Source organism: Alligator mississippiensis, chromosome 10, assembly GCF_030867095.1.
Source record: "Alligator mississippiensis isolate rAllMis1 chromosome 10, rAllMis1, whole genome shotgun sequence".
NCBI classification, from domain to species: domain Eukaryota; kingdom Metazoa; phylum Chordata; order Crocodylia; family Alligatoridae; genus Alligator; species Alligator mississippiensis.
Genome location: NC_081833.1, coordinates 45,527,069 through 45,551,439, shown reverse-complemented (window position 1 = coordinate 45,551,439; position 24,371 = coordinate 45,527,069). Strand labels below are relative to the sequence as shown.

The 24,371-nt window shown below is 43.2% G+C and overlaps 1 protein-coding gene and 1 long non-coding RNA gene across 2 annotated transcripts in view; one reads left to right on the top strand and one right to left on the bottom strand.

Annotated features, from left to right (window-relative positions):
- Nucleotides 1–24,371, bottom strand: part of SLC12A4 (solute carrier family 12 member 4) — a 103,555-nt gene that overhangs the window by 59,281 nt on the left and 19,903 nt on the right. The window lies entirely within an intron of this gene.
- On the top strand, nt 20,690–22,752 carry LOC132243589 (uncharacterized). Its single transcript, XR_009455247.1, has 3 exons — nt 20,690–20,758; nt 22,489–22,555; nt 22,679–22,752. It is a non-coding gene; the product is annotated as an uncharacterized LOC132243589 (long non-coding RNA).

Sequence of the window (24,371 nt, the reverse complement as noted above, 5' to 3'; positions counted from 1 at the left end):
CAAATCCACCTATGCAAAAATCATGGTCATACCTTCCAAAATCTTTATTTTAAGCTCAACTACTTTTAAAAACTGAGTACTCTGTATCTGCCTTTTGGGTTTTGAGCTTCTCATGTTCTACATTTTTTGGGTTTTTATCCCCACAACCATGAGGCAATCAACATTAAAAGACAAAACAAAACAAAAGCAGAGATTTTCATGTAGTTACATATATCCAGGAACTACGGTTAAGAAAACAAACATTTTTGCACGAGTAGGTAAGATCACCAGGGTAGCAACACAGTGTTGAGCTTAGAAGTTTAGTGACTTTAAAGTATAGAACATCTATCAGAAACTCAGTTAAACCACCACTCACTCCCTATACTTGGTTAAACCAGTTTTCAGACAGTCAATGAATGATAATATTAATAGAGCAGCCCTACCAGCTGTCTCAAGATTTTGAAGTGTAATTTAATTCCTCATTAAAGCAGTTGTGATGACTCATAACTAAAGTTTGTCACCTATATCAGCTTTGATAGATTCAAAGTTTTAAAACCAAGCTACCAGCTCATTTAAAAAAATACTAGTCCTTTACGTGAACATGTTGGGTAATCTCTTCGGGTTCTTCCTGTACTCGCCTGCCACAACTTGGATTTAATAAGAAAAGGAGGGAGATCAGGGAGTTGGTAAGGTTCTTGATCAATAAATAGTACCCAGATGTTACATGCTCAAATTCTAGGTTTATTTTTTCAAAGTAGCAGATACAATGACAATAGCCTTGCCAATTCCTTCATTGGCAAAGGCAGCAGGTTTGAAGGTGTGGAAAACCCCTCCTTGTAGCCTTCAAAGGTACATTGTTTAAACTAATCTTGACCGCTAACTGCCTTATTAGTGGAATACAGTCTCCGTGTCTTTTACTTTTCATCCACAGCTTGTTTCTTTTTTTTTTTTTTAATCTTCTAAATCAGGGATGGGCAATTATTTTGGGTGGAGGGCTGCTTACTGAATTTTGGGAAGCCATCAATGGCCACATGGCAGGCAGCCAGGGGCAGATAAATATTAATTTTCTAAATTTTTTTAGGGGTCCCACGGGCCGAATAGAATGTCCTAGAAGGCCACATCTGGCCCGTGGGCCACATTTTGCCCACCCCTGTTCTAAATAGTCATTGTCCCAGCGGGGTCAGGGACTTATCTGCGTCTCTGTTCCTTCCCCCCCCCCCAGCCGTCGTCCCAGAGACACCGTCTTTTACTTGGCTGTCAGCCAGGCCAGCTCCTGCCACCTCATTGTCCCTCTGGACTCGCCACAGCAGCACGATCCTTTCTAGCAGTGTCTGTCCGAGTCTGACCTGCTGAGTCTTCAGGGAATCCACAGCTCCTAGCATCCTACCAAGTCACAGGTTAGACTTCTGCATCTTGTTCAACTATCTAGGGTCTTGAGTAACCCTGTGTTCATCTTCTGGTGCCTGAAGGCGATCAGTGAATGTCCTGCTGCTGGTTTTATCCCCAGTTTTCACGGGCTAATCATCTCACCTCTTTCCAGGTGTGAAATCCTCTCCACCTGATACCGTGCATTCAGAGGACACTCCTCCCAGAGATAGCCCAAGTAACAGGGCTCCTGCTTGAGTCCCTGTTACACTTTACTTCTTGAAACCTCAAGGTCCCCTGTACTGATAAATTGTTAAATCCAATGCTTTTGTGGCACTGGTGGATCTAGGACTGCAGCAACAGGGGGGGCAATGCAGCCACACATCCATCAGGGTGGGGTGCATGTGCAGTGAAGAGTTCATTGTGCACGTGCCACACAGCTGATGGAGATGTGGTACAGCCCTGAGCTGTTACCTTGGATGCCAGGTGAGCTCTCAGGAGCTCCTGCGGGAGCTCTGCATGTGCTGTGAGCTCCGAGCTCATCAGCCTAAGTAAGGGCTGTCAGAGTTACTGCTTTTAAGTGTAATGTGAATGCAATGCAATGTAACAACAGGTAGAACCAGGGGAGAAGTCTGCAGAACTGTGATGTCTGTAAAAAAAGACCTCCCAGAAACCCCCAGGGGCTGGGGGGCAAGGGAAAAAGGAAGAGGAAGCCTGAGGCTGGAGTAAGGAAAAAAAGAGCAGCATGCACATGAAACATGGTCAGCCCTACAGAGGAGTGCACAGTGGAGCTACAAATCTCACTGGCTCAGTCAGCCATGACTGTGAACTGAAGGAGCTGGACTCAGACTTGGGGACAACTGCAGGCTGCTGTTTGACTACTTTAGGGACTAATTGCTTGTTTGAGACCACCTCCAGAGGCATGGGGGGAGGGAATTAAAATGTTGAGTATATGTTACTATAGAGCGTCTATACACGTTCTCTAGGGTCAAGGGGGGTGCTTTATTAGAGCACTCTAATTAAAGCACCCTCCACATCACGTGTATTCAGTATCCTACACTTCAAAATGGCAGCAGGGGCACTTTTTAACAAGCAGAGATGCGTGACATGTACTGGTGACCTTAGTGTTCATGTTCCCTCTCTTTGGCCTGTTGGCTTGCGACTAACCCCTATGATTTTCTGTATAAAAGTGGGAACTCCCTCTTCTTGTGCCAGTTTCTGGAGCCGCCGGGTTGACACAAATTGGTGGCACTGGGGAATCCTGAAGGGGGCTATCCTACAAGTGAGACAAATGGGGACTGGTGGTCACAGGCCATAAGATACAGGGCAAACTGCTGTGGTGACTGTATAGATTTTGTTTGCTGTGTGGGCATTTGATCAAGGAAGATGAGTACTACAGAGGAGATGGTACACCCCAGCGGGAGGGGAAAAAACACACCCCATCTAGTGAAGGCCTATATTCAAACCAGTACTATATTCAATCCATCCAGTAATGGGAAGCAACAAGAATGGGATGAATGGCATGAACAATTTGAAATGGCAGCTGAGTTAAATGGGTTGGAAGAGGCTGCTAAACTAAAATTCCTAAGCCAGTTGCTCAAAGGGAAGGCCAGGGAGGTCTACTGTGGGCTCAGCAGTGATACCAAACAGGATTACAAGCACCCTCAGGAATGCTTTGAAACCAGGTGCAGGTCCTGACTGGGACCATGCAGCTTTCTTTAATCATAAGACTTCAGCAAAGTTGGTGCAAGAGTTTGGCATTGCCCCAAGACAATTAGTTTTAAAGGCTTTCCCACAAGTCATCCCCAAGATTCAGGGCCTGGTGGCCCATGACCAGTTCATCAGTGATGCATTCAGTGAGGAGAAGCAGATCCAGCTTCGGTCAGGGAGGCCCCATAGCTTGGATGATGCCATAAAGCTAGCCATTGAGATGGAAATGATGAAAAAACTGGAGGTCCTAGATATCCAAGGCACTGAGGCAAGGGTGTATGTTCATGCCAGGAAGAAGAAATCATGAGCACACTCCAACCCCAGACTCATCAGCCTTGTGAATGGTGATGGTGACTGAGAGGATCCAAGGTTAACGGGACCAGCTCAAGAAGAGTACGGAAACCCAATCCCAGAGCAGACATGCAAAGGGAGGGCCTTCTTAATAAAAAAAAAAAATGTTTTGTACCTTCTCCCTAAACTTCAGTCAAGAGTAACACATTGCTAATCAATTGAAAGTTTAAATTTTCATCGGTATTAATGCTGTCAACAGAAACCTCTAGCAGTCATCCATCTATTGAGTGCTCATTCACAACTCTCTCTCACCATACCAGTCTTCTACTTCATAGTACCGAGTCCCCTTCCCTCCTCTCACTGACTTCATTTCACCATCCTGGTAGACTTTACCTTTCTATAGTTCCCGTGCTTCTTTTCCTCCCCTTGGTTCCATCTTTATCTCCCTATCTCCTGAACCCATGACCATCAGCTCCAATCCTCATGTCAACATTTTTAACCTCACACCCATACCTCTCTGACTTTTCTGTCTCTGGAATGCCTGTTCCAACTCAAAAAACCACACACACACAACAAATCACAACCATTACAGCCTCTTCACATCTCACTTCCCTCAGTTCCCGGCTCACGTAGACCTGGTTTCCTTCAACTAACCTAAGAAGCCGCAGAGTTCTTTTTACAAGAGAACTTTACCACAGATTACTGTTTCAAAGATCGACTAGTCCGTGAATTTGATTTCTACTTCTCCATTGCAAACTTTCCTTGTCTTAACTCTGAAGGTCCCTCACCACTATTATTATCATCAAGTTTACAGAGATGAACCCCCTCCTCAGATTGGTACCTGATATCAGTCTCCATCCCCAAGTTATTAAAAAGCACAAAGGTGCCTTTTAAAATTTTCTTATGCCACTCTTCACAAAGCTCCCAGTAAACATCCACAAAGCTGCTTCATTAACCTCCCTTAAATTCTGACTTGAAATTCTATTCTCCCATGATGCCTACAGGATTTCAAGAACAGTTTTGACTGCTATTGTACCAAGACCTCTGCTTATGTTAATTGGTTGTCTCTCTGCTACCTTATACCCTATGTCTATTAGGGCTGTGCGAAATATTGCCAAGTGTTTAATTTCAAAGCTGTTTCAATGCGTTTTGAGTTCAAAACGAACCAAAAACCTCAAAACAGCTTCAAAACAAAATGAGGGCACTCGAACCATTTTGAGTTTTGAAGCAGCCCAGTGGTGGGAGGCAGGGGAGAACCAGGCCTGTGCTCCAAGCGGCTCCACAGCCCCATGTAGCTCAGCCCAGCGGGGAGCACAGCTCTGGCTCTCCCTGCCTCCCGCTGCCAAGCTGTGCTCTGTGGGGCTGGTGGAGCCAATCGGAGCATAGCACCAATTCTGCCCGCCTCCCGCCGCTGGGCTGAGCTCCTATCAACTCTGCCAGCCCCATGGAGCTCAGCCCACTGGCAGGAGGCGGGCACAGCTGGCACTGCACTCCACCTCCTGCCACCGGGCTGAGCTCCATGGGTTTGCGGAACCACTCAAAACGCAGCCTGGTGGCAGGAGATGGGCAGAGCTGGGGCTGCGCTCCGCCTCCTGCTGCCGGGCTGAGCTCCACTGAGCTCAGCCTGGGCTGGATGTGGGCTGTTCCTAGCACTGGTCCCTGGCAGGAACAGCAGCCTCCTGTCATCAGGCACAGATCTGGGGACCTGCACCCATGGGAGGGCTGCAGGGCTGTGCCAGACTTCTCCCAGGGGTGCGGGCCTCTGGATCTGTGCCTGGATGACAGGAAGCTGCCACCATTGCCTAGGGCCAGGGGCAGCATCTGTCTTCCCCAGTGCTGGGTGCAGCTGTGCCCAGCACCGGTCCCAGGTGTCAGCAGCAGCTTCCCATCATCCAGCACAGATCTTGGTAGCTGCACTCCTAAAAGGAGTCTGGCACAGTCCCGCAGCCTTCCTGGGGTTGCAAGCCCCTGGATCTGCATGCCGGATGACAGGAGGCTGCCGCTGCTGGCAAGTTTTGCTTTCAAGATTTTGAGGTGCAGTTTCCAAGAAACCTCTGCACCCATCTCCTTGAAACTTGGCAGCCTTCATGCCCTCAGAGGGGGCTACCATCTCTGCAATTTGCATCCAAATCAAGTAAGAAATGACAACATTTTTGTTATTCTCATGATTCCCCATCGTAGCCTAAGGTCAAAATGTCAAAATGAGTCAAAACAGCAAAATAGTTTTGACAAAACAAAATAGGACAGTGCTTCAAAACTTAACGAAACAACAAAATGAAACGCTGTCCCTTTGAAATGGCGAAATGGATGTTGAAATAAAACAATGGTGTTTTGCACCACCCGAATGTCTATCTGTATCTCTCTGTTCCTTGTCTTTATCTTAGATTGTAAGCTGTCTGAGGAAAGGACCATCCTTTGGTCCATGTCTGTACAGTGCCTAACATAACTAGATATTGGCTCAGAATTCTGGCTCCAAGGAATTGTAGCAGTATAAATAAAGAATCCAAATAAAGCTAAAATTTAAGATTGCTGCAAAACATGAATATTGCTTGGCAGTAAATGACACATTTTACCTTCTCTTCTGCAAAATTAGAAGATGATACAGAAAAACAACTGGAAATATATTTCCTTGCCAAGTACATAACATTTAGGGAACCATTCTAAAAGTCATATATTACTGTGGTAGCACAAGCTATTAGTGAGCCTCTGATCTGTTTCTACTCATCCCAAGACTAATCATATTTTGGTCCTACTTCAACTCTCTCAGAAAGACTGCACAATTTTCTATAGTATGCAAAACGATAGAGGCTTATATTTAAGTTTATCCCAAAGACATCCTATTTTAATTCCATCAATACTCAGATTTGGCTGCCACAGAGAAACTGTTTAATGTACCTATTATACTCTCAGGGGGCGTACTACATTGCTTTCTTAGATACAACAGTTGGCCAAAATCACCTTCAGCAGGATAACTCAACCTGAATAATCTTCACATTTCACACCTGCCAAATCACAATAGTGAACCTACCCTCTCATTCTCTCCATTTGTACTTGCTTTCAATTTAAGTAATACCATAAACCTGATTTAAGTTCTCCAATAAACAATAATTGTAAATATAGTTTGAATAGCTTTCCAACATTCAAATTGTATGCAGAGTAACTTATATGGATTTGCCAAGCTGAGATAAAACATTTATCTAATAGCGTGCCTCTGGCAGTGACCAATACCAAGTAGTCCAATAGAATCTTATCACAGTAAAGCGGATTATCTCCATACTGGTAGTTTTGTAATATTGTACAAGAATAACAAAAAAGCATCACGGAGAATTCTCTCTCTAAGCTGACCATGCTGTGGGGTTCAATTCTGAAGCAAGAAATAGTGTATCTTAGAGGTAAGGCCAGCATTATCATATGATACCACTACAGATTTTTTAAGGTGTGCAAGAAACTCTTGGCAAAACATACATGGCATTATTTTTTCCTATACAGGATTCACTGCACAGGAAACCCTTAGAGAAGCAGCTGGAAAAGCAGCAGGTTCTTTCTTTGACTTGTTCTTTGATGAAAAAGTCAGTCCATCAGGTGGAATAGCTATGTTTTAAATAAAGTACTATTTTTCTTTACATATTTCTGAATTCACAGTTACTCAAACTTTATTATCCTCCGAATAAGAAAGAGATTTTACTTCTGAACAAATCCAATTCTTTTAGAGCGATCTCTCTTGCTGGCACCTTAAGTTCATCTTAAATCTTTAATGTAACTTTTGAGACCTCTTAAAATTCTTATACACATGACAGACTGTGGGTTTTCTTTCAGTACAGGCACCCCACACTTAACGCTCTTAATTGGTTCCAGAAAAACCAAGCATTAAGTGGAACTGTGGTAAGCGAAACCCATTTCCCCATAGGAATTAATGTAAATAGAGATAATTGGTTAACACTGCTTCTTGCCCCAGCTTCTTGCCACCACTGTTACCTCTCCCCACCCCCACCCCCCGCCTGCCCACCGACCACTCCAGCCTCACGTGCCAGCCTGCACCCAGCGCTCCTACCACCCTGCCCTGGGTCCCCACCGGTCCTGGCCTTTGGCACTGCCACAGGCCCCGCACTCACGCCTGCCCACCCACTTGCTGCTTCTTGCCACCACTTCTCCCCACCCCCTGCCTGCTGGCCACTCTGGCACCATGTGCCAGCTCGGGCCCCGCGCTCCTGCTGCCCCGCCCTGGGTCCCCGCCGGCCCTGACCCCATGTCACCAGCACGGGTCCCGCACTTATGCCCACCCACCCACTCACTGCCACTCACCACTTCTTGCCGGCACTTCACTGAGTGTTATAACAAAACTGGCTCAGTGCTAAGTGGAATCAGGTATGAATTTTAAATGAGCACTATAACAAAATAGGGCTAAGTGAAACCACATTAAGCAGGGATTGTCTATATTTCTGTTAACTGTGTTCATGTGGTAACAATGTTGTGTGCCTCAGTCTTCTCCAGGCTAACCTATACAGGTGGGAAGTAATGGGTTAAAGAGCCAGTGAAGCCAGAGTTGCCTGTGCACAGCACAAGATGGACCTCTAGAATCAGAAAAGACTTGAATAGCTTTACTGACATGTCAACAAAGGTGGGATTGCTATTGACACCCAGGAGGCTCCAGGAAAGCTGCATGAGTTCAGTAGGACAATGAGCACAACAGGCTGTACAAGAAGGTGTTAGTTCCTGAATGAGGCAGTCTAGAGAAGATCAACTGAGCAGCTTTGAAACTCAGGAGCCAGGCAGACCAGAAAAGGAACAGCTGTGTAACTTTGGGGAGTTCAGGGCTACAAGGGATGGACTGGGGCAGAAGGACCCTTTAGAGGGGGCAGAGTACCTCTGTCTGGGTGGCCTCTGCCCTAGTAAATGAATTTATTCAAGAGGAGATGGTAGCTTTTAGGCTTGAAACTTTGGGTTGCACTGTTCTCCCCAACAAGAGATGAAGTCCCTCTTTCATGACCTGAACTGAAAACTAGCTTCCTGAGTCAGAGACATAGAACAACCAGAGAGACTCAAGGACTGAAAGGCCAGGGTCTCAGGGCAAAAAGGAGGCAGGGCTCCTACCCACTGCTCTAGAGACCACACCTGGGTTGACTTCTGAGGGCACTTCCAGGCAGCAGATAAGGACAGTTTGTCCCAAACCAACACCCCCCTGGGGCACTTCATGACAATACAGCATTAGAGGAAACTAATAATTAATACAGTACTCTAAAGGATATCATCCTATGGTTTCAGAATTATTATTTTTCTCATTATTTTATTTTGGGTGGAAGTAAAAGCAGAGATTTGTTTTTAACTCTAATTATTATGAAAGTTAAGTTATACAAGACTCACAGGATCACAGGAAACTAGGGCTGGAGTGGACCTCGCAAGATCATCTAATCAACTCACCTGCTCAAATCGGGATCATCCCTGACTAAACCATCCCAGCTAAGTGCTCTTGAAAATTTCCAAGGATAGAGATTCCACAATTCCTCTAAGTAGCCTGTCCCAATGCTTGACCCTGCTGCAGCTTGAGGCCTTTGCTCCGAGTCCTGTCCCCTACAGCCACACAGAAAAGCCCATTTCCATCCTTTCTCTAATTCCCTTCAGGTATTTGAAGACTGTTACCAACTCCCCCTTCAGGGTTCTCTTTTCCAGACTAAATAACCCTACTTGTTTCAGCCTTTCCTCATAAATCTTGCCTCCCAGGCCCCTAATCATTTTTGTTGCTCTGGGTAAACTCTTTCCAAACTGTCCACATCTTTCTTGAAGTGGGAGACCCAAAACTGGACACAGTACTCCAGGTGAGGTCTCACCACTGCCAAACAGAGCAGTGAAATCCCTTAATTCTTCCTTGATTTGTAAGCAACACTCCTGTTAATACAACCCCATATGCTGATGGCATGTTTGCAACAAGAGCAGACTGCTGGCTTACATTCACCTTATGGGCTACTGTGACCTTCAGGTCCTTCTTGCAGTACAGCAACCAAGCTAATCATTCTGCCGCCTGTATTTATGAATGCAATTATTCCACCCCAGTGCAGGATTTTGTATTTATCCTTGCTGAATCTCATCTGATTGTCTGCAGACCATTTTTCCAATCTGTTCAAGTATCTTTGACTCCACCCAACTTGGTGTTGTCTGCGAATATGCAAAGCATGTATTTGATCCCAATACCCACAAGGATCTCCATAAATTGTGCTGGAAATGCCCCCCTGCAGCAGCTTCTTTAATGTTTTTCACTTCGCTGCTCCCACCCCCTCTCCCAGCTGGCAGAGATTTTAAATGTGCTGTGGTTTTGCTTCCCTAGCAATCAGCAGCAAACACCCAGTCAGTGGGGCTCCTCCACCAATCAAGAGCAAGGGAGCAAGCAGCAAAATGAAAAACATTAAAGGAATAGCTGTTGGGGGCACTTTCAGCATGATTTACAGAGATCGCTAAAAATCCAAGTCAAAAACATTAAACAATATCAGACCCAGGACAGACCCCTAGAGAACCCCACTTGATACCACCTCCCAGCTAGACACTGGGACATTGATACCATTCAGATACCTTTTTCCTTGCAGTTTTCTTTGTATACAACAGAAGGCAGCCATATAATTAGAAGGTATGAAATAAATGTACAGGAAAACTATGAATGAGCATCAGGAAAAATTCCAGTGGATGCATCCCTAAATACTAAGGATAAGAACTACACAGTTAGACCATAGTAGTAGTACTATATTTCCAGAAAGTACTGGAAATATAAGCAAGTAATAATCCTGTACTGGCGGGGGGGAGCATGGCAGCCCCCCCACACCCTGGCTAGGGTCCCATGCAGCCATGGAGGGAGTTTAAACCCTCCACCTCCCACTTCAGCCTGCCAGCCTCAGTCTGGGGCATGGCCACACCCCCCCTCCACTCGAACAAGGGGAGGTGGCAAACGTCTGGCAGAGGCTGCCCCCCCAGACAAACTCCGTCTGGGGTCCAGAGCCAAGGAGGGAGTTTAAACCCTGCTCCCTCCTTGCCTCAGCGTGCAAGCCCAGGGCCATGACATGGCCACTTCCTCCCCCCTCCCGCCGCTCGAGCAGGGAGGGGGAGCAGGGGCCTGGCAGGGACTCACCCCCAGACATGGGGCTCACCCCCAGACATGGGCTGGGGTCCTGTGTGGCCAGGGATGGGGGGGTTTAACTCCTCTTCTCCCCCTCAGTCCACTGGCTTCAGGTGGGACATGGCCACAGACCCCTCTTTCCACTCAAGCAACAACCAAGGGAAACAAAATATTAGCAGGAACTGCCTCCTCCCCCCTCAAGTGGGGTGTGGGGCAGAAGCCTGGCAGGGACTGCCACCTCTCTGCTCCCCCGCACCAAGATGACCCTGGCTGGGGTCCCTTGCAGGCCAGGAATTGGGTTTAAAAGCCCCTCTCCCCCCTCAGCATGGTGGTCCAGGCCAGGAGCAGGGCAGCGGGGAGATAAGGCTGTCACGGACTTCCCCCCAGGCTGGGGTCCCATTGCAGACTACTGAGGGGGGTTTAAAGCCCCCATCCTCCTGGCCTCAGCATGCTGGCCTCAGACTGGGGCATGGTCATGCCCCCTTCCCTCAAGCAGGGATGGGGGAAAACCTTAGAGCTTCTGTCCCTTCCCTTTGGCAGTGGCTGTCACAAAGAGCTCAGAAAGCCCACAACAGGGCAGACTGTCTTTTAGGCTGCGTGTGGATTCCTAGCTGAGCTCTCTGGCTAGGGACAGAAGTTACACATAAACTGGTCTAAGTGATCAGAAACTGGTTTGAACCTATAACAGAACAGAAGCTCAGTACACATAAATCTGTTTCAAAATGGATGAAACTGGCTTAAGATAAACCTGGTTGAATGCAGTATCAGACTTAACTGATTTGAGTCAAACTGGTTTATGAAACTTTTGTCCCAGACCCCTTCCTGGTTCATGTTAAATCACAGGCCTCCAGGATCCCAGCATGCTTTGCAGCCCTGGGCTAGGCTGGGCTGGGCTGCCTGCTCCAGAGAGCAGGACTGATTCCACCCTTCTGCTCCCTAGCTGCAGCAGAGAGGACTGGCTCACAAGAGGGACTGGAGGGCAAGCCCGGCTGGGGATGAAGCCAGCCCAGTCTGCCGGAGGTGGGGGGACTGCCCCCCCAGGCAAACCCTGGCTGGGGTCTGGGGCCAGGGAAGAGGGTTAAATACCCTGCTCAAACTTACTGCTGACTACAACTGTGGACTACAAATACTAGAGGCTGCTGGAAGCAGGAAGAGGAAGCAATGAGCAATCCTGCAGAGTCCTGCCGCTGTAATTTTGGACTGCAAATCCCAGAGACCTCAGGGACAGCAGGAAAAGGAAGCAAGCACACAGCCCATGCCCATGCTGGCTACATGCCAGAGTCATGGTCTAGCCCCGCCAGCTTCTCGCCTGAGCCACTGCAGGCATGTGGCTGCATTTCCAGAATCAAAAGACAGGGACCTGGTGACCATCTATAAACTCACTAGGGGGGGGACCAGAAGGGTTTGGGGGAGACCTTGTTTCCCCTAGCGCCCCCGGAATAACAAGGAATAACAGCCACAAGTTGTTGGAGAGTAGGTTTAGATTAGACATCCGTAAGAACTACTTCACAGTTAGGGCGGCTATGATCTGGAACCAACTTCCAATGGAAGTGGTGCTGGCTCCTACCCTGGGGGTCTTTAAGAAGCAGCTTGATGCCTAACTGGCTGGGGTCATTTGAGCCCAGTTTTCTTCCTGCCCAGGCAGGGGGTCAGACCTGAAGATCTACAAGGTCCCTTCCGACCCTACTTCTATGATTCTATGAAAAGCGAATGTCTGTTCACTTGCTTCTCAGTACAATCTACTCAGTTTAGACTTACCTGCAAAGACTGAATTGATTCAGCCTATGGCCTTTTGAATGTCTGTATTTAGCCTTGATACTCAAAAGCTTGCCCAACAGCACTTCCAACTATACGATTGGTCCAATAAAAGGTATCGCAAAAAAACACTTGCCTCTTACACGTTTCCTCTTGAACCATCATGGCTACAACACTCTATCCCTACAATTCGCACAAGTACTCATCCTGTTCCCATCAAGGATATGTCTACACTGCAAATGAAATTTTAACTGTAACAAAATATATACAGCTTTGCTAGCTAACATGAACAGCAACAAAAGTGAAGACATGGCAGCATGAGCTTCAGTACTGGCCAGCAACCCAAGTACAAGCTTAGGATCCCCAGTGGGCTTGTATTCAGCTTCTACTGCTCTCCTCATTATTTCTGTCTGAGCTAACTAGATTAAAGCTCGCCTACCCATGTAACAATCACACCTTTATTCGCTGTGTAGACATCTGCCAAGAGGAATACTGTCACTCGTAGGCTACCAGACCCATGCTTTCTCGAGTAAGACAAGCTAAACAAAGCTTCTCATGGCATAATTGCAGATATTTTTCTTGCAAATCAGGTGGTTGCCCATAGGCTTGGCTACAATTTGTGCTGAATACATATGTAGAGTCCCAGCACCATCTGAGGAATTCAGGTCTGCTTAAGGGAGATCAACAAGCATAACACTACATAGCATACCCCTGGGTTTGCTTAGGATGTACATCAGAAGCCTTTTATATCATATATTGCAAGAAGTTCATGCTTTTTTCTGGCTGGCAACAAAAGCTGCACACAGTTTCACAAGAATTTCACAACTATTTTCCAGTAACTTTAGAGCTAATTTTAAACTCTCCTTGCCCAACCGCAATGTAGAGCCAGCCCTCTCTCCTGAAATTCCAAAAGCCACATCTTATTCTAAGGTAAGCTTTCTTTTAAGGAGTTCAGGGTGAACAAAAATAAATTATTTGAAGGGAAAAAGTGGCATGCTGAGATAGCTAATTCTTTATATAAATGCTGCTAACTGTCAAGGAGCGGGGACATTAATAGAAAATCAGAAATTCAGTGACAAACATAATCTGTAATTACATTCTGCTTGGGCAGACTCCGTTACAGCCAAGTAGAGTCTGCTGAAAGACACATTTATGATGAAAAAGTCTACACACTGAGGACCATCATGCCTCAAAGTTCTAAATGTTGCATATTATACAAGCATTAGTGAATGCAGAGCTGGAGTATCTTCATATACAAACCTACACACTTAGACACAGGAAGAATCACTTAGTCTTAAGACAGATGTACCCATGGAAACCACTCTGTGGTTCACGTTTCCATTACTCTACCCGCAAGCAGTACAACTGTACTGTCTGGAAATTTGAGAAAATAAACTGAAAGGACAAACTCTTGCAAACACAATTAAGTTTCTCTATGTGATCCAGTGGTACATTTATCTATTTTTCAAGTGGCCAGAACAATTTGCTTTTTTATTAAGAGGCAGAAGTTTAACACAGAACTCACAAGCTGCATTTTTTATTTTTGAGAAAGCTAAAAACTTCTCTGAAGACTATTAAAGAATTAATAATTAGGGAGTACTTGAGTCAAGAAAAAAAGAGTGTATGCTTTTCTGAGAATTACAGAAAAATTACAAGGCACAGACTGTCTATACTCAGATCTGTAGAATCTGGGAGAAAAATAAAGCTGTATAGTTAGAAACTATTCTATTGCAAAAGTTATAGTAGTAATGCCCCTATCAGGCATTACAATTGTTGAAAACCAAGTTCAATTAAATTTAACATATAGCTATGCTTGCTTCCCACTCATCCCAAAATAATACTGCTAGTCACTTTTTTTAAATTAGTATAAAATATAGGGGAGTACAGCATAACGAAGTTAATCATCTTTTTTCTCTACCTCTGAATTCAAAAAGTATCTTGGTACTTGCAAAAAGAATTACTTTAATCTACATCAGGTACTTTACAGAAATATCTAGTCCCTGTCCCCAAAATCTTTATTAGACAATGAAACTCTGCTCCCATACTCAGCAGGAGTATTACTGAGTTTACATACTTCCACCAAATTCAAGGCAATTACTTGTGGCATACAGAACTAATCAACTTAATGTAGCAGAAGTTGACACCAAAAAAGACCTCCAGATTTTTTCTAGTACGTAGGCCACAAAATTTCTGTTTCCTTAAAATGGCATGTTTTGACACTGACCCGTTCAAGTATATTGTTTAAAAATTACCAGTACACCATAAACATTTAGCTGATTGCATAGTTGTGTGAAAGGCAATGTTTCAAATGTTCTAAGAGTGATGACCTACTTTGAAGACTGCACTTAGGACAGTTACACAAGATACAGTACTGAAAGACACAAATGGAAACAAATGGTCTCTCTCAACTTGTCTCTGCTGTGCACCAAATTTCTAATTCATTACCACAGAGCATAACACAAGCATTTCCATTCAGCCATCATACTCCCCAAAGCCTTGCTAAGGACCCACAGCAAGCTATTCAAATGACATTTTTTTAGTTTAACTGAGATTTCCAAATGTAAACTACAAAACAGAAAATCTGTTCTTTTTCTCATTTTCAAGCAATTGGCTTTCAGCCAACCAAAAGGAAAGAGAAATCGAGCTGATTTAAATAAGATTCTTAAATTACTGATTATGAGAAAAGTAGAATAGGGATGCAATTACTAAAGTTACAGATTCAATTAACAAAGACTGTTTAGATGGCATTCGTGATTAAGTGTTTTTAAGGAAAAATCTGGATAAAAACTCATTTGTATTACCTCTATAACCAGCAGACATCATGAATCTAATCAACAGGAATATTGATTTATTTTGGCTTCAGCTAGATTTGAATGAATAAATGGGCCAAAGCATTTTCTTACCATGTGAAAATAGTCGCCATGATTTTAGATTTTTTCAAATGGGAAAATTAAAATAATGTTACATCTTAAAAGTCACCCCCTTGGCAAGGCTTCTTTAAAGGCTTCACCCATGCTGAAGGTGTAAATAAGAGAATGAATTATGCCATCTAATATGTTTTATTTTTAGTCATAGCATTACATTCCTCTCAAACTGTGAACAGCTGGAAATAAAGGCATTTATCTGATCAATAGCATTTTTTTATTCGTGTATATAGTTACGGCTATTGAAGAGACTACAGGCAAAAACAATCACAAAGTTCAGCACTTGTTCACATACTGCCTTGGACCTAAGAAACCATTTCACAGAGAAACAGAACTAAAAGGTAAAGCACTAACCAGTGACTTCAGACATTCCCTGTATTTTACAGAACTGTTGGAGTGAAAAGCTGCATCTATCCTAGATTACATCCTGATATACTGGAGCTGTCCAGAATACATAATGGGGTAGAATTTAGACAGAATTAACTTTACTTGGCCTTTTTGTGGGCAAACAAAAGGGATTACTGTATTTTAAATAAAGAATCAATGGTTACATTGACAGCATTAACTCTTCATACATTACCAAAGAGACTTCTCCATCAGCCACTATCTCTTAGAGCATAAAACCAAGTTATCAACACTCGTACTTATGTTAAAGAATATAACGCATAATGGGAAAGGAATACAACTTGCAGTTAATTTTGCAATGCCACTGCAAATATCTTACATGAAATTAATTTATAATCAGCAACAGCTTTTGCATCTGCAGTGGATTTAGTGCAACTCAAAGATTCCATAAAACCATTTAAAAATAAATTAGTAACACGTTATATAACAGACTGTATTTTCCAATTCAATGTTCTTAAATTCATATTTTAGTGTATATGTTCATGCATGCAAAAATCAAAATAAGACTTATCCTGTAGGTCTGATAACTGCACAACCATAATGATGGCAATAAATACTGCAAAAATGCAAACGTTTCGATGTTCTCACTTGGCCTTTCAGCAAATCCTTCTAGTATATTTCTCATAAATAAGCCAAAGAATTCCTTTCAGAGCATTGCACCCCTATATAGTTATTAATATCAGTAAGAAGTACTTACCCATTAGCAATCTGCCATTTTCAGCAATTTGGTTTACCATTATTCTTCCCTCTGCTCTTTGAAGAACATTTGGCATGTTATTTTTTATGACAAAGTCTTGAAGAGCCACAAGTCTAAGACTATACTTCCATAGGAACTATTCACTATTGCCTCTGAAAAACTGACTGTTGGCTGCTGTACTGCCAGAGATTAATATGGCTCAGATAGCAATAGGCTCTCTCACAGGAAGGCTAAACTAACACTGATACAGTCCTGACACTATAATCCTTTAATGAAGATGAACTACATGAAAGTCAGAGTCTTACTGAAAGTGCTATTTGTAAATCCAAAGCAAGCTGTGGTCAGAAGGCACATTGCCTATGATTTGCAGCCCACTCAGACTGACCGCCACAAATCTATAAGCTGAGTTTGAAAGCATATAGTGTCAGAGCTGACTAGTACCATCAGAAGTAAAGCTCTGACATCCACCCCAGGGCATTTCACTGTAAGTGAAAACAGTGATGCATTTTTTTCCATCTTCAATACAAGTTTTACTACAATTACTGGTAAAAGAATAAGTCATATGATAGTGAAGATTTCAAAAATATATTAGTATAATAAGAAAAAGTTTATAGAAAACATGCAAACAGGCCATGGCTTAGTTGTTAATAAAAAAAAAAAAAAAAAATCCATAAAAACACTCCCTTTTGCCTACCTCTGCATTATGGTACATAGAATAAGTCAAATAAGCTGTAGATAAAGTTTTAAAAAATGCTTAATTAACTTAGGCTCCTAAATGCCCACCATTGAACAAGGTGAGCTGGGAACCTGAGTCACTGGGATTTTGAAGATTTTATCCACTAGCATCAGCTAGAGGACTTGATATAAAAGCAGTTTTGATACACCACTGTAACAGGTACCTAAGTTGCTTTTATATGAAAGGATGTCAAAACTTTTTGCAAGTTACAGTATGTTAACATGTACTATTCTTACACCAAAATGCTACAACCATAGAGGAATTCCTACACAGATACACACAGTACTTGGCTCAGAGGAAGTAGGAGCATTTTGGCAAAGGATAACAGCTTTCTCATACCGAAACATTTGTTTTAATATCCACTCAGAGCAGACAAAACCTATCTATGAGGTCATGGAATTCAACCTACAGACCTCTGTTGGATGAAGAGCTGAGTCAGGACTGGAATCTTGTTCAAACCCAAAGCTTATTTGAAAAATATGAGAGGATGCCTTATTGCAAGGATAGTTTCTATTTGTGCCCTTTGGAATACAGTCTGCAGAGGCCAAGTATATTGTTTGGCTCTTCATTTCTTCCAAATACTTAAAAAAAACACAAACACAAAAAAACTAAAACACCACAAAAGCAGGCAAAGTTCTTTGAGTAGATGGGATATCTTTTATTAAACCAACTGAGTAGTTGGAAAAAAGCTCTTAGCAAGCTTTCGGGCACAGTCACCCCTCTTCAGGCATAGGGAGTCTCTGCTGTTCTGAGACTCCAAGGAATGAGAGAAGTTAAAGTGGGACAAGATGTCAATGAGAATGTAAATAGGTAGAAATTAGAAAAACCAAAAGGTAAGGCAGTCAAGGGAGGGGGAAATAAAGTAGGGGGGAAAAAGCCAAAGGTGAGTACAGGGGACTCTACACTAGTGATAATTCAAGGTAGAAAAGAGGCTCTACAACAGGGGTGGGAAAAATGCAGCCCAGGGGGCAGATGCAGTCCACCAGGCCATTCTATCCGGCCTGCAGGGCCCCTAAAAAATTTAGAAAATTAATATTTATCTGCCCTGGGCTGCCTGTCATGCGGCCCTCGATGGCTTGCCAAAACTCAGTAAGCGGCCCTCTACCCAAAATAATTGCCCGCCCCTGCTTTACAAGTACATCTACAAGAAGTATGTGCTTGTCCCAGACTACATTTCTTATTTCCTCAGCTAGCCTTATGGGAAGATAATACAGCCAAACTGGCAATCGTGCATATCAAATCTGTTTTCACTACATGTTGTACACCTACGTTAGTTGTAATAAGCAATGAGACTCAATTTGGTGCAGGGATGGATAAAAATCAACATTTTTTTATTTAAATCAGATTTTTTTGATTTAATTTTATTTGGTTTTTTTGCTAAGATGCTTTTAAAAAAATAAACCCATATAAAGATAGTTTTAATTTAAGATATGTTAAAGATCAAATATATCATCATGGAATAGGGATTATAACTTCTATTTATATACTATTTGAGACAATATTGCTGGATAAATTGTACGAGAAAGAAATTGAAGTGTGCAGTCTGGAGTGGAAAAGCATTAACCTGAGTCTTGATGGGTGGAGCAATGCCTACAATGATCCAATAATATGTGCTTGTGTGGCAACAGATGAAGGGACTATCTACCTTACAGAAAAAATTGATACATCGGGAAATGTACACACAGCGGGATATTTACAAGTAGCAGTAGTAAAAGCTGTAACAAACTGTGAAAAAAAATCAGATGTCTAGTACACAGCTGTCACAGACAACGCTGCAAATGTATCAAAGATGAGAACAGGGTTGTTGGTTATAGCTGTCTGTCTAAGGACATAGGCAGGCAAGGTTTTTTCAGTAGATGTGATATCTTGTATTAGACCAACTAAAGATGAGAAGAAATCTAGAAAGTGAAGAAACCCCAAGCTAATAATATATGGCTGTAGTGCACCTACATTTGATGCACCTGTTAGCCAAAGACTTCAGTGCTCCAAAAATCAAGGCTAATATTGTAGAAATTGCAAAATACTTCCATAACAACCACTTTGCAGCAGCTGCTCTGAAGAAAGCAGTAGGAACCAAACTAACTCTCCCCCAAGACGTGCAATCAAACTCAGTAGCGGACTGTTTTGAGAGAGATATTGAGAACTGGTCTAATCTGATGACAGTTTGTGAATAAAACCATGACAAAAAGGATGAAACTGTCATAGCCAAAGTTTTGAATATTGGGCTAAAGAGAAACATAGAACATATGGTGACTATCCTGAAACCTATTTCCGTAGCTTTGAACAAAGTGCAGGGAAATTGCTGTTTTATTGCTGATGCTGTTGAAATTTGGAAGAAACTGAGTGAGACCTTGAAAAGATAAACACGCAATGACACAGTTAAATTACAAGCATTAAAAAAAATGAATGAATCAAGTACTATCTCCAGCTCATTTTCTTGCAAATATTCTCAAGATAGTACCAGGGTCAATCCTGAGCTCAGCAGCAGGCAAAATAGGGCCCATGGGCCAGATCCAGCCTGCCAGGCACTTTCCAACCCACAGGCACCCACCAACAAATTGTGCCCCGCTCAGCCCTTCCGCCCACAAGGGTGGGAGCAAGGTGCCCCCATATACACCCCCCCCAAACATACTCTATTGCGCCTTGCTCCCAACCTCATGGGCAGAAGGGCCCAGTCCAGCCAGGAGCAGCTTCCAGGCAGGGCTGCTGCTGCCGCTACCTTGAGGGGACCTGCTTGGTTTCCTCAGCATCCTGCTCGCTCTGGGCAGCAGGTAGGGAAGCAGTGGGGGGTGGGGGCAGGGGGGAGCTGTAGCTGGGTGGAGGGCAGGGAGCATGGGCCTGGGGCTGGCGGCAGCACAAAGCCCATGCCCGGGGGACAGCAGAAATGTGAGGCTTGACTTGGCAGGGCATGGCTGTAAGGGATAGAGATGTAACATTTCCAGAAATTTTGAAGCAAGAAGAAAAAAGCCGGGGGGGGGGGGTTTCCAGCTTTCAGAAAAAAAAAAACAAACAGAAATTTTGGGGAAAATTGAAATATATGCAATACTTATTTTCTTAGCACCCTTTACAGATCTAAATTCACTCTGCTGCTTAAAGAACATAAAATGTATTGTGTATATCTTGGTTTGCTCATAAAATTATCATGTTTGGTATATTTATTAAATTTAACAGTATAGTTTATTCAGACAATAATTACAAATTTACCAATTGAATTTACTTTAAAATATTTTTAATTTTTGTTACAAATGGAGCTACAAGTTGCTGAACTCTAAGGAACCTAGCATCTCTTAGTTTTTGCCAGTTTATGAGAAGCAGGCAAAAATTAAATTTGAAAATAGAAGAAACCATCAACATTATAGTAAAACAAAGAAAGTTATTATTTATTCTGGACTTAGTCTCCTCCATAGTGTTAAGCAGATACAGAAAGCACTCACTTTTAGAAAAAGAGCTGAGAAAAAAACAAAAAAAACCCCAAGACTCACTGAATACAAGTTTTGCTACATGAAACTTTGTCTAATCAGTCTCATTTTCTGAGCTATCACTGTTGCAGAGCACTGAGGTGCCCTGTTCCTAGAGAGGGGAAACTGCCAGGGAAAGAGCCCTAGCAGGGAATAAGGAGCCCAGCTGTGGGTCTCCAGGGGAACCAGGAAGTCAGCTGATTGCAAGGGACAGGGCCTGGCCCTTATAAAGCCCAGGAGCTGAGACCAAAGGCAGTTCACTGCCAGCAACCAGAGAGACAGGAGCTCCCAAGGCAAAGATGCGAGAAAGAGCCAGACTGCAGGTCCAGCTTAAGCTGAGTAAGGATGGCAGCTTTGGGATGTTTGAGCAATGGTGTTATAGCCAGGTGGCTTATATTTATGTTATAGCCAGGAGGCTCGAGTTTCTGTTGTGTTGTTGTTTATCACCGGTGGTTTGGGTGAGGCTGTTAGGGGTTGGAGGAGGCCTCATAGGGGACCCACAGCAGCGTGGGGACCCCAGCACCAGTAAGGGCGCTGCATACAGGGTGCATAGACCCCAGCCCCAGAGAGGGGGCACTATTGAGAAGCCCCAGTGCGGGTGTGGTGAACCCCGGAGGAAGGGGGTAGCAGTGCGGTGAACCCCGGAGGAAGGGGGTAGCAGTGCGGTGGGCCTGAGAGACACGGGCACTTAAGGAGATCACGGCCCTCCTGGAGGACCCCACCCATGACAATCACTATAAGCAGTTTCTGCTTCTTCTGAACCTTCATTTTTATCATCTTCGTGGACTTCTGAAAACTGAAAGTTTGCCTGGATGGAGACAAGCTTCTCTACTCTTTCACATGTTAGTTTATTTCTTGATTTGGTATATTTCCAAACATAGACCAGTTGCTTTCACATGCTGCAGAAGATGGAGGAATCTGAAGCAGGCGAGAAGCAAGAGTCAGAGGCCGTATCGTGCAAAGGCCTTGCGATCATGTTGCAAGAGCCATATGCTTGGCAAAGTCCCAGACTGCATTCCTGGACCAAATACCTGAAGATGTTCTGTATTCTGCAACATTTGAAAGTACCTTTCCAACATCAAGTCCTAAGTGTGTTGCTTGTTTTGTAATCCAATCAAATGCTATAGCAATGCTATCATCACTAACATTTCGGCCTTTGAATCTTGGATCCAAAAGAATTGCAGCAGCATGAATTGACTAGCAACAAAATTCTTCCCATCTGTTAATAGTCTTTCACTTTTCTTTCTTCTGTACTAGTAAGCAGGGATGCACTTAGATTCTCAAAAACAGTTGATTTTATCTGGGCCACTTGGTAAGGAATGTCTGACAAAAAAAAGGCGGGGGGGTACTGTCTGATTCAGATGCAGTGATTGTTGAAGAAATTGGCTTTAGAATCTCGAGGGAGTTCTGCAGCTGAATCCAGAAGACATCCTCAACAAGTACTGTGTTCCTTACACTTCTGGGTACTTTAAGATCCTCAGTTATTACTGTTTCTTGAAGAGCTTTTTTGTCTTTTAGTAAGCTTTCAAAGGAGAACACCACTCCACCCCATCTAATTTTACTACAGAGTTTGAGTATCACTATTTTATTCTTTGCGTTCTTTTCTTCCTGCTTTCTTCTTAAAGACTGCAGCTACAATACGAGTAGCTTTTACATGTTTTATAATGTCTTTTCCTTTTCTATAGATCTTTTGTAGTGTCCAACTTCATGATGGCATTAAGAAGGAAGTTTAGCCCATGGGATGCACATCCTATTGCAGTAATATGTGGATATTTATCCATGATGATCTCCCATGCTGCTTTCATGTTACTTGCATTGTCAGTCAGCAAAGCAAACACTTTACCACTCCCGATCTTCTGTAGAGCTTCACATATTTTACTGCTGATACACTCTGCAGTATGCCTGTTCTCTCCTGTTTCAGTGTTTCTGTAAAAAAAACAAAAAACTGTTTGAGGTGTTGTTATCACAAAGTTTACGATTCCTTCTCCCTGCACAGTTGTCCATCCATCTGTAAGTACTGGAAAACATGCAGCTTCGTTGATTTTTTTTTTTTTTTTTTCCTTGCACAGATTGCATTACACGTTCATATTCTGACTCTAAAAGAGGCTTGCCCAAAGAATGTCGGCTGGACAAATGGTATGATGGTCTTAGTAATTTAAAAGCTTTCTGCCCGTATGCATTTTCCATTTTTGACAATGGCATCCCAGAAGAATATATTGCTCTTGTAAGAGCTTGATCAACTTTTTTTCTGTTCTTCAGGTGTCATCCTGTCTACAAATGAAGCTATTGAGAGTCTTCTGTATACAATTGCTTGCAATATTTGGTTACTTGAGGACTGTGATGCTGATGTTATAGAAGCAGCAGCAGGAAGACTTCTGGATCAAGAATGTTGGAAAGAGCTACTTGCACTTTCATCATGATCTACGTTCCTCCTCACTTACACCCATGAAGGATTTTTAATGTCTGCAAAACACTTCTTACATACAAGGATGTGTTTGGTTATCATAGTAGCATTTGGAAATGCATATTTCATTTTACAGTGTTTGCAAATCACATTTTTATTTATTTATTTTTTTCCTCAGAATAACTTGCAGTGTGGAAATGCTTCCATATGCTAGAAGCTGGTAACACCATTTTGCTGAAGGAGAAAAAAGAAAAATGTAATTTAGTGGCTAGCTTTCACATATAAACACTAAACTACAGCATGTACAAATTTAGTAATGGATGGAGGAGAGACCTCCTCAGAGTTAACTGTAAACAACCTCCCTGCCCTGCAGGCCTCACCTCACTGCTAAAGCTGGGCTATTTGTCACAAAACATCAGATTAGTAGGAATTAAATTATGAATTACACAGGTTATGAAAAGATATTAATGCAGCTAAAATATAGTTTAATGTACTGAATTCAGAGAAATTTAAACTCTTACCTTTCAATAAAGAAGTATACTTTCTTTGAGCTCCTTTGTGCTGCTTCTGTACTTCTGTGGATCTGAAGGTCACAAGGCCAAGAGGCAGATTCCTTCCAACTCCAAAACCTTTAGACTTGCTCTGTCTCCTCCCCTGAGACTTTTGAGGAAGTAAGGCAATAAGCTCCTTGTTTCTAATCTCTACAGGAATTAATGGATGCTGCTGCCAGTGTCCACTCTCAGTCCTTTGAGGCCTAGTCAGGAGGACAAGAGCAGATCCAACAACATCTAGATCAAAAGCCAATAATAGAGGAAGCCCACAAGCAAAGGCGGCACTGAATCCTTCTTCCTTCTCTTGTGAAAATGGCAGTGCCCCCTGGGGGCAGAAATGCATCTTGCTATTGAATTTGAGAGTTGTACTGTACTGTTTGTCCTCAGTGTACAGGAAATGCAATGATCTATGTAGAAAGTCTTACACACAAGTCTTCCTATTATACAGTTATTAGAAAACATTTTGGGGAGTAAAGGGTAGCAATATGAACACCTTGTTTTAATCATTTTATTCATCATTCTAAAAGAAAATATTTCATAAGAGGGTTTTTTTAACTTTTCCAAAAATTTTTAATTTTTCCAATTTTTTGGAAAAAAACAAAAAAATCCTCAGAAAAAAAAAAAAATTCTGAATGTTTCTGGTTTTTTTCCAGGCCTTCACATCTCTAGTGATGGAGGGTGGGAGGTGCGGGGACCACCAACACAGTCCCCCACATGGTGTGCAGCCCCCACTGCAGATAGCAACAGCAGGCCGGGGCACTCAGGGTGTTCATGTCCTGCTCAGGTGCTGGTGCCCAGTGGCATGTGGCTCTGGCCAGTTTGTGCACAGTTCCGGTTCTACACAAACCTGCAGAAAGACAAGAGGTCTGATGGGTAGGTAATCAGGTCTGTTACCTCTTATCTCCATATACTGCTGTTAACAAGCATGTTCTCTCTGGAAAAACAAATCCACAGTTTGAGAACTGAAACTAAGCATCAGAGAGATGCTTAATGGGAT